Raw genomic sequence first — 12,317 nt, 5'->3', positions numbered from 1 at the left:
GGTGATATTTCACCAGATGAGCTGGCATGGCTAGGTGTGAAAATAGTTTTGAGAGACTGGCAGAACTGTTATTACGAGAACAGTTCATGATCACGTGTTCAAACAACATACCACTGTTCTTAAAGGAAAGAGCCTCAAAGACATAGATGAGATGATCCAACTGGCAGAACAGTATATGGAAGCCCATGGAGGTAGTATAATTGGTAAATCCAAGAATTTCCAGTCAAATGTGAAACCAGTTATGGCCGACCAGAAGCAGGAGTCTACTGAAGTGACAGAAAGTTAATAGACAGAAGGAAGAAGAAATTCTATGTTTGTTATAAAATGGGACACATTGCAAAGGAGTGCAAGTCCACTGCCAGCGAACAATTCGTGAAACCTCGCTATAGAACAGCTGGAGCTATTTAAAAAAACTGCATATTACGATTTATTTCGAACGAGCTTCCAATTTATTATGTCACATATTACAATTTAAAGTAGTTTAAAACTGAATTAAATGATAATTTAAATTAAAAGTTAATGTCTATTTATCAAATTGATGATACCTGTCAACAAGATTGATACACAGGTTTTTCTTTCTCAAAATAAATATATTTTAACATAGAAACAATAAAACGATTTATAATAATAATAGTTATTGCAAATAGTTATTACAACTAATAACTTGCATGCAAAAGGTTTAGAAACTTTCAAACAATATAGTTTTCTATCTGATCCGGAACTTCCGTGATATCTATCAAGAGTTCACAATAAGCGAATTAATTTCGAATTGATATTGGCTCAATTCACTTAAAGGAGAGCTAGCTAGCTAGCTCTTTGCTAGTCACATGTTAGTTTTTTTATAGTTTGAAGTTATATAATACTTTGCAAAAATACCAACGTCTGATGATAATTCACTGCAGTTATATGGTTTGTAATGTTCGAAATCAAATATCTGGAGCTTCAGAGTAATAAGTGTTAATCACAGTTATATCTTCCGAAGTCTATAGCAAACCAACAATGTGTGCTGTCTCTAGGCGCGTTGCGTTGGCTACCTGTCATAAGCGTTAGGCAAGATTCTGGGAATTTCAGCTAAAATCACAATATTGATATTTACTTACGTATATACATTGTTGATTCTTGAACTCGTAAATTTTCTACGTTTTTATAGAATAGGCGGAAATTTTACAATACACACTTCACATTATAAGTTATGTACATTTCTAAATATGAATTCAACTTAAATAATTATCAATATTAAAATAAATATATAATAGTAAACTAGTCACAAACAACTACGTAGTATATTTGTCGCAATAAAGACACTGCTGAAACGTGAAGCGAGTAACTGGCATTATGGATGTTGTTGCGAGAAGAAGAGAACCAAGAATATTCGTCAGATTCAATACAAAAGAGAATGATTGATGAGTGCTACGCTAATGGCTGGATCAAATTAGCAAATGAGTAAATAATGATAGGCGCATGCAACAAGTATCAAGAGGTACTAACAGATAATCATATACCAATATGTAAAGGCTATGTTGGGGACAAGAAAGTAGAGGTTCTATTAGACATTGGGTGTAGTGGTGCAGCAGTGACAACTAGTCTAGTATCCGATGATCAGATGACATATAAGTTATGGTTATGTGTGCAAATAGATGGGACAATGAGAAAGTCCCTCTTAGTAGATATAAAGATAGATACATCATATTTTGTAAAATACCTTGGGTCATGTGTCTCAAGGAAATATTACATTACTTGTTTTTCAAGCTGTTTCTATCACAACTAGAACTCAAGAAAAGAGAAGCAAACAAGACAACAAAATCCTGCAACTTTCAGAAGGCGAATTCCTGAAGTTACATTTGCAGGAATTGAAGGAAGCACAGAGGAAAGACCCTTCACTGTAGAATCTTCGGGGCAATGTCTCGAAGAAGGTTGAGCACAAACTTGAAGGGGAAAATGCATGTAGAGGAACAGAAGGAAGTTTTGTACTAAATATATCAAAGTAGTTATACTGGGGTAGTGAAATGTACTATAGTACCAATGTGGTATCAAATTCATGTGATGAAGTTGGCTCATGAATTAATTGTGATAGGACTCCTAGGGATAAAGACAACGACATGCAGAATCACCATTAACTTCCATTGGCCAATAGTATTGAGAGATATGTAAATAGATTTTGCAGAGCGTGTGTCATTTGCCATAGAACAATATCAAAAGAAAAGGTAGCCTAGATGCCATTGATGAAAATGTCTATAATAGAATAACCATCCTTTGTGAACTTGACTGGACCACTAGTACTTCTGCCCAATAAAGACAACTGGTTTGTCTTACAGTAGTCGACTATGCAACACATAGCCCAGAAACAATAGTACTGGCAAAGATAGAGGCAGAAAGAGTAGCAGAAGCACTTCTGGAATGTAATGGACTTTGCAAGATAGTCAATCAAGTTTTAAAGAGCATGCTAAGGAAAAGGTGTTAAGAGAGATCAAGAAACTAGAAGATGCACCTGCAGACAATATTGTTCACTTGTACAGAAATCCCACAAGCAAGTACATGTTTTTTACCCCTTGAATTACAGTATGAAATAACAATACGGGGTCCAATGCAAATATTAAAAAAGCTATAGACAAGAGAACAAGAGCCGGAAATAACGAACATGTGTCAGTACGTGTTAGACCTCAAAGACTAACTGGAGGAGCCCTGACAACCTGTTCAACAGAGTTTGTGTGCAGCTCAAGGCAGTCAGTCATTTCTATAACAAGAAAGCCACGGACTGGCATTTCAAGGTTGGATGAAAAGCCTTAGTTCTTCTACCTACAGATCACGATAAACTCGTTCAATGGAAAGGAACTTGTGAAACACAACTGAATGTTAATGGAGAGATCAGGATCTACTATGCCAATTTGTTAAAGAAGTATTTCATAAGAAAAGACGACCTAACATGTTCATCTATTAAAAGAGAAATCGATATTGCAGGTGTAGCTGTTTTAGATGCAGAATCAGAAGGGAGTGACATTTTCTTAGAAGATGAGGATTTACTAGACCTCAGGCCAATAAGTGCGAGGATTATGCGATGGTTGGTTATTGTACCTTCAGAAGTAAAGGTTCCACATAGAAACTATCAGAGAGACTGTAAATGATGGAGCACGCTGTTTGAGCAGAATATGCAAGTGAATGAAGCATTTGCATCTCTTGGAAAAGAAAATATTGTAAATATTTATCCTAAAGAAGAGTAGATGTCATGATATGAAAGACTCTCATTAATTGGTCGTGTTATGATCATTGTAATATTTTGTTTATGTTGTTGTATTTTACATTTGTGACTCTTTGCTGTCGAGAGTATAAAATGGAAAGTTATAGTGAAGGGGTGATGGAGTACCGATGATGGGACGAAAGGTATATAATGGACCATTGGAGCAGAAAGAGGGCAGGTTGAAGCAAAGTTTATTTCTGTTGATGTATTTGTGTGCATTTAGTTCAGAATATATATGTGTTGACACTGAAACAAGTGTATTGCATTCTGTTTATTCATCGTTGCTTTCACTACCAACAACAAGTCACAGACATCAACTGTATAATAATCCATAGAGATTATGCATTTTCAAGAAAATGCAACATTTAGTAATCAAAAATAAATAAAAGAAAAGGAAACAGCAAACGGAATCAACTATATATGCAGACAGGCATGAGGATTTACTAGACCTCAGGTCAATAAGTGCGAGGATTATGTGATGGTTGGTTATTGTACCTTCAGAAGTAAAGGTTCCATATAGAAACTATCAGAGAGACTGTAAATGATGGAGCACGCTGGTTTTATTATCTTGAAATATATAATTTACATATTCTATAGTTATTCCTGTACGCTGAATCTGAAAATGATATCAATTTTTCTTCATAACGTCCAGTTTTACAAAACATCATATGTATTTCTACATACATGAATAATTTTCATTGAAATGGAGGTCACATTTATTATTTCTTCGTTGCTATGGCAACAAGAAGTTATGTAAATAACTTAAACATATTCTCTTATATTTATTGTAAGGAGAAAAAGACAACATTACAGAAGTCGTCGAGAAAACGTATTACGCGTATTTTTGAATAAACCTTTGGGACCAAGACATATCGTGGGCTCCGCATAATATTTGCACTGTTTGTGTTTAATAGTTTAAATATTAGACTAAAGGTAAGAAAAAGTCATTGACTTTTTCAATTCTAATGGTATGGCGTGAGACTAAAAATCGAGAATATTACGCTATTTTTGCTCATGTAACGTGCAAGGTTACAATATTTGAAATAAAAAGGAAATTTCTTATCAGAACTGTTAATCTGTTATAAGACCTGTTGCTCGTAGACCTGATGTACTTGTTCCTCCTGCACTGAAGACTCTTAATACAACTTCATTTTATTTTGAATCTGATGTCAATAGAAATATAAAAATGATGATAGGGATTGTTTTGAAACTTAAACGTCTGGTGAGCAACCACTTTTCACACAAGGTGAATTTAAAGATTTGGTGAGTAATTTGGCCTTCAAAAGGATTATTAGAGATTTTGGGGTCCAGACTTTGGGCTAAGAACGTATTTTTTCGAAGGACGTCATTTTATTGTCACGTAACTCGTGAAAAAGAGTTTATACTATACTTTTTGCAAGATAGTTCACTGGTTTGTATATTTAAAAACGACTGGTATGAGTAGATAAATCACTAGTAGAGGAGCTAACAACGTTTCGACCTCCTTCGGTCATCGTAAGGTTCACAAAGAAAGAAAGGGTAACTGACATGTAGCTGACCACATGTTTGATGGCGGTTGTGTAATTGAGTGTAGGAATGTAGAGGGTATGTTCAGATGTTTCATATACACTGATGGCCAAAATCTTAAGGCCAATGAACGTAAAAAAATATGGATTTTGCGTTGTTAGACTCAACCACTTATTTGAAGAGAGCTTTGAAAGATGAAAAGAAGGAAAGAGAAAATAAAAATAAAAACCTTTTTTAGCATTTAATAGGGAAAATGTGAACACTATGAAATTGCCCTAAATACTAGCTGGCCAAACGTTTAAGACCATACTGAAACGAAGCGTTAACCGGTAAACACGTAACGAAATTTAGTCATTTGTGTTCAAGCATTAGCGTTGTCAACATCTCCCACTGACGTTTCTTGTCTTACATTAGGTAAAAACATGGCAAAGCCTAAAAAGTTGACAGATTTGAACGTGGCAGAATTGTCGAGCTGCAAAAGTAAGGTATCTCTCAACGTGCCATCGCTAGTGAGATTGGACGTTGTAAAACTGCTGTTGAAAATTTCTTAAAAGACCCTGAGGGATACGGAACGAGAATTTCAAGTGGTCGGCCCAAGAAAATTTCGCCGGCGTTGAGCAGAAGGATTCGACGGGTTGTCCAGCAAGACACCAGCCGATCGTCGAACCAGATTAAGGCCCTTACGGACGCTGAATCCAACTAAAGAACAATAAGACGGCATGTACGAGAGAAAGGCTTTAAAACCGAAAACGTCTTCAAAGGCCACGCCTCCTTCCACGTGATTCTTTTGGACCATTCAGCGTGTATACCCTATTGAAAATGTTTGGGATTGGATGGCAAGGTAAGTCTATAGAAATGGACGTCAATTCCAAACAGTTAATGATCTTCGTGAAGCCATCTTCACCACTTAGAATAACATTCCAGCTAGCCTTCTGCAAACGCTTATATCGACCATGCCAAAGCGAATGTTTGCAGTTATTTGCAATGACGGCCATGCAACTCACTCCTGAGACCTCTTGTTGGGCATTTCCTACCCTGTTTAGGACTTCTTTTTGGTATGGTCTTAAATTTTGACCAGCTAGTATTTAAGCTAATTTCATAGTGTTCATATTTTCCCTATTAATTGCTAAAAAAGGTTTTTTTATTTTTATTTTCCCTTTTCTTATTTTCATCATTCGAAGCTCTACTCAAATAAGTGGTTGAGTCTAACAACGCAAAATGCATTTTTTTTTTTTCATTGGCCTGAAGATATTTGGCCAGCAGTGTATTTATTAATATGGGTATAAAGGTGTTCATTTGTATTGGTTTATTTTGGGCTTGAATTGTTGTACAAGTAAGGCTTCTTTAATTTTGCGTTTGTTTTTTTATTTAGTATGGTTATATTATGTTTATTTGATTTGCAGTGTTCGAAAACGTGTGAAGGTGACTTTTTGTGTTCTTTGAATCTGGTTTCCATTTTTCTACTTGTTTCTCCAATGTAGAAGTCGCGGCAGTTATCACGTTGTATTTTATAAGTAATGTTGGTGTGGTGTTTATCAGTGTAGTTTTTATATAGCAAAGATTTTAATTTTGTGCCAAGTTTTTGAATAAATTTGTTATTAACTGGAATGCCATATTTTGCTGCTAGTTTTAGCTAAATGTTTGTGTTTGTGTTTTTCTTATAGCAAAGCCACATTGGGCTATCTGCTGAGCCCACCAGGGGAATTGAACCCCTGAATTTAGCGTTGTAAATCCGTAGACATGCCGCTGTACTAGCGGGTGGCCATTTGTTAAATGTTGGTTATTTTGCTGCTGATATCGGGAATGTATGGTATGCAGCCTTATACGGGTTCGTGATTTTTTAAATCGTGGGGTATATTTGCTTTTGTTAGTTGATTTTGTTTTATGTCTAGGTGTGTGCGTATAATGTTTTCTATGGTTTGTGGAGGAAACTTGCTGATGTTGATGAAGTATTGTTTTATTTTGTCTAATGTGTCGTTAATTTTATCTGGTGAGCATAATTTTATGGCTATGTTTATTTGGTTTCTTAGTATGCTGAGTTTTTGTTTTCTTTTATGTACTCAGTCTCAAGGAATGGATAGTCCAGTATGGGTGATTTTTCAGTGAGTTCCTGTTTTAAATTGTGTATCGGTTCTTGTAATTTTGAGGTTAAGAAATGGTATTTAAATTATTTCTTCCTGTTCACATGTGAAGTTAATGTTGGGATGTATAGAGTTAATGTGATTGAAAAAATTAAGTGTGTGTTCTGTAGACGTGAATCCCGCAATCGTGCCGTCTACATATCTGTACCAGTATAGTGGTGGATGTAATGCTGTGTTACTTGCTTATGTTTCAGCTTGTGTCATAAAAATATTGGCTAGAACTGGTGATACTGGATTGCCCATGCTTAGGCCATTTGTTTGTATATAGTTGTGGTTGTTAAACATGAAGTTTGTCTTCATTGTGGTGAATTTTATGAGGGTTGCTAATTGGTTGCTGAGAATGTCTATTGTTGTGTTATGGTCTCGGATATAGAGTTATAAAGCTATCTTGAAGGCTTCAGTGGTTGAGACTTCTGTAAAAAGGTATATGACATCGAAACTAGCCATTTAGGCTTTATGGCAAAAACTCGCAGCAAAATATGACATTCAAGTTAATACCAAATTTATTCAAAAACTAGTAACATATATGCATCTGTTCATAGGAATTCGGTTGACTTGAAGAAAACGTGTGGAAATGTTGACTTTATTCTTAATAAATTAAAATACAAAAAACATGGTTGATTACTTTGTGTCTTGATGGGTCAGTTTGTTATACATAGTTTCCGTATTTTTTGTGAATGGGACAGCAGAGCACAAAGTCAGCACTGGATAAAGAAGTAATGGCCACACAGAGTCAGCCTGATGTCAGGATCGAAAAATACTGAACGTGAAAGTTTGGTTGACTTAAAGATAGTCCTGTTACCTCCACTTCATGTAAAACTGGGCTTGATGATGAAGTTTGTAAAGACAAATTTGGAGACTGTTTCAAGTATCTACATGAGCAGTTTGATTGACTTAAAGATAGTCCTGTTACCTCCACTTCATGTAAAACTGGGCTTGATGATGAAGTTTGTAAAGACAAATTTGGAGACTGTTTCAAGTATCTACATGAGCAATTCCTAGCTTTTTCAAAAGAAAAACGTAAAGAATGAATTTTTATTGGCTCTCAGATAAGGAAATTGAATTTGGATTAACAGTTCAAAAGGCCAATAAGGAAAGTTGGAAAACAAGGGTGGATAACCTTTAAAAATGTTACTGACAAATTTTTCGGAAACAACAAGGACCAAAATTACGAAAATATTGTCAAAAACATGCTTGATAATTCAAAGTTGAGTTATAATATGAGCTCAAGTTCTTTTCTTACACTCACTTATTGAGTACTTCCCAGAAAATCTGTGTTGTCAGTGAAGAACAAGGGGAAAAGTTTCATCAAAACATCAGGGAAATGGAGAGGAGATGTTAGGGAAGGTGGAACATCAACATGAGAGATATTAGGGAAGGTGGAACATCAGCATGATGGCTGAACAAGGAGAAAAGTTTCATCAAAACATCAGGGAATTGGAGAGAAGATGTTAGGGAAGGTGGAACATCAGCATGATGGCTGAACAAGGGGAAAAGTTTCATCAAAACATCAAAGAAATGGAGAGGAGATGTTAGGGAAGGTGGAACATCAGCATGATGGCTGAACAAGGGGAAAAGTTTCATCAAAACATCAAGGAAATGGAGAGGAGATGTTAGGGAAGGTGGAACATCAGCATGATGGCTGAATACTGCTGGTTATTGAAACGAGATGTTCCAGATGCAGTACATGAAAAAAATACTATAATACGTTGTTTGGCAGACGTAAATTTTAGACACGCACATAAACCAAAGCTGGGATGAATGAGGATTCATTTTTGTTAACATAATAATAATAAATGTTCGTTGTTGTAAATAAAATAATAATTTGATCTGAGAAGAACTTTTTTCTTCTCCATTTCTAAAAAAATTCTTACGTGAAAGAAAAAAACAACTTTTTTTTTTCGAAATCTGCGTCGCTGAATTATGGAAACTTGTTCTTAAAACCAACACAACTTTCACGAAGTTTAATTTCGCAGGCCTGTGTTATGTTTAGACGTGTCAAAATAAGTCAAACGTTTACATTCACTTAATCATACTAATAAAGTTAAAAGCATACCAGAAAATTATATAATGTAAATAGATCCTTAAAATAAATCTCAAGTCACAAATTATGCGTTTTTTTGTTGTTTTTTTTCAAAAATGTGGCAGTAGTCAAAGACCTAAATAAACGGAACCTACGTGACAAGGGTTATCAAACTTTTCAATTGTTTGTTGAAACAAAAGGATTTGAAATAGAAACTACCGAACAAGTAACATTATTGTGCATACTACTAGAAAATGTTGTTTTTTATTTCTTTATTTGGTTTGAATTTGCCGTCATTGTTATCACATACATCGTAATTTAAAGGAAAACTTGGAACGGTATTACAAACATTTTGGATTCAGAGGAGCAGTGTATTAAGGAAGTGTGTGTGTGTGTATATATATATATATATATATATGACTTTTGAGTATATTGAGGACTTGACTAAGAGAGTGCACCAAATAACGACGCACGGTGGATAACACTGAAGAGGAACGATCCTGAAAAGCCAATTAAATAGTTTATATACGTGTACTACAAAAGCATAAGGACACAAAGGATTGCTGACAGCAAGGGCAAACTCTCCTTGATTAACCTGTTCTTTACAGAGCTTGTCTCGTTAATTAAAATTTTTACGGAAATTTCAATATGTGATTACACCAGGCTCCTCAGGCAGGCTTTTATACAACAGAGAACAAATAAGTTTATGATGTTAACGTCTGAACAAATAGAAATAAGATAGAAACACGAGGCTTATCAACATGATAATAAGACATTCAAACCACTCTCTCGCCACAGTGATATAGCAGCATTTTTATCTATGAATAACTCTGTCTAAGTGAATACAAAACTTGTATACGATATAACACAGACTGCAATCTGGACTTGGTATTAACAGCAAGGTTGGAGCGACTGGATTTTAGTCGTTGTTTTAGTTTCTTGATTTTATGATAATCTAAGTTTCAATTAGCGATTGGTCACAAGCGTTTTTATAACTAGATATTAATTACCAACTAGTTTTTATATGATCCGGCTGCTAATCCACTTCTGTTTTTAGGTAATTCCTGAGAAGGGGTGTTTCTATATTGGCGTTGTGCGGGATTTCATCCTGGGATGGAAAGTCTGGTGTGTTATCTACTCAAGTGTGGTCTAACTATTACTTGAGCTACTGGCTATTTTAATTAAAAAATACAAAGACGTTCATGTTGTTAAGAGGAACGTCCATATTTTGCTGACTTATATGTTAGGTTGACTGAGCAAATAATCATTTAGGTTTATATGGAAGTCTTAAATATTTTTTTCTCGTGTGTATTTTAGAGGTTCCACAATTTGTCGTTTCGTCTTCTCTGTTAAGATGTGTTATTACCGAGCCTCAGTTTCAGCCTTTATTAAACTTCTTGTTTCTCTAATGTACTGAGATCTACATTCAACAGATGTTGTTAATGGTGTTTACTTTCTCCATTGAGTTAATAGGAGGTTTGATGTATTGCGTTTTCTTTGGATACTGGTCTAATTTTATATTGTTTCAAATTTCTGTATAGTTTAAGATACATCTCTGACATGGAGGAAAATGGCATTGTATCTATAATTTTTTTCTTGTTTATTGTCGGTCATTATATTTTATCTTTACTTCCTGAATCCGAGCACCTTTATTAATGTGTTTTTCAAAAACTTCTTCCTTCTCCTTGTGAACTCTATTTCAGTGCTCTGCAACATTATTAAATCCATCCTGTGCAGATGTAGTTGTCATTATTCGCTGTTTGTCAACACGTATAACTTATTTAGGATCATATATCTGCGTGTTTATATGTTTGCAGGTATAGTTGTTCATTGGTCAAGTATATGTGTTGGGAGGTAAATTGACTGATTTAAGATCATACAGATTAAGATCCATGGATCAAATGTACCTGTAAATTAAAACATATGCTTTTGTGACCTGGATAATGAAATTTAGAAATTAACCTATTTTTCAATGTAAAAACGGGCAAATTTGCACATTTTTATTTACATAAGGTCTGAATAAAACAACATATGAATCAAGATTTATATGTATTTATACTAAAGTTATACAAAAATGAAGAGAAATGTTTAGAAGTGAGTAGTTTTTCAAGATTTGCGATTGTAATGTAAATAAATTTCACGTTTTAGCCCCCAAATATAGTCTTCCTTCATAGTTTTCGTTATACACTCCCAGATCACAAACACAAAGTTTGAAGAGAAAAATAGGTCTTTACCATTTACTTTAGGCATAAGCAATCGGAAAATAACGCTTTCTGCCCAGGAACAAATAAAAGTAAAAATTTTGTTACATAGTGTAGTTGATCGGGATTCACGGACGTATATATCGAAATGTACGTATGTATCAGTTTCTAGTTATTTCACTGTGAAGAGTTAGCAAAGTCCATGCTTACAACGTAATGCTGTTAGTGGAAATGGGGGGCGCCTCTTCCTCTGCGTTACACGAACAGTTCATCAGATGCAAAGGTACCCATGCTAATCGAGACCTTTAAGGTCACTTTCGTTTGGCGTTGTATTCAAGTATTTTGCTACCAACCTCATTCACGACATTAGCGCAGTAAAAATTTAAATGGGCTCGAAACTTGAACCATTCTTTTGACTGCTTATTTATATATTCATGAATTTTGTTTGAGATTTTTAAGCCTATGCTATTTTGGGATTTGCAGTTCTGATTGGTCGATATCACGTACATATATACATGTTGAGCATTATAGATCGAAGATAAAGTTTACATGTTTTAAGTTGCTTTCACGTAAAACTTGAGGATCAGTTATATATACGCACGTAACACTCCGCTGATATACTTATTAAAGAAAAACGTAAATATATATGTTTTTTGTTATTATTGAGGTATGCTAAGATTTTTATATATGACATTTACGTATATATTAAACTCTTATTGGACAAGAATAAATGTTTTACAGGTTTTCATGTACATATGTACATGAGCTGTGCCAAACATACCTGTAAATTCCAACACACACACACACGATTATATATATATGTATATATAATATCCAATTCTTTGCCAGCTGGTGTATATGTATATATATATATAAACATATGCGCCAGACATTCCTTAAAATAAAACAAAGAGAAATGCAATATGTAATACCGTATAAAGTGACTTCAATGCACGGTAAATCTTACTCATTTTGGAATTACAGTAGCATCAATGTCAGTAACATCCAATGTTACATGCTAGACAACAGGCTGTATCTAGACTGAGTTAGACAACAACGTTTTTTCAGTAATGTGAATCATTTAATTTTAAATGTGATTTTTTTTATGGTTGGAATGTTAAAATTAACCGGTTATGACAATCCTGCTAATCTATGAAGGAATGAATTCATACATCAAACCCATATTTACAACGTAATGGCGTCACGTAACA

Source organism: Tachypleus tridentatus, chromosome 10 (assembly GCF_004210375.1).
Source record: "Tachypleus tridentatus isolate NWPU-2018 chromosome 10, ASM421037v1, whole genome shotgun sequence".
NCBI lineage: Eukaryota > Metazoa > Arthropoda > Merostomata > Xiphosura > Limulidae > Tachypleus > Tachypleus tridentatus.
Note: the sequence above shows the minus strand (reverse complement) of the source record.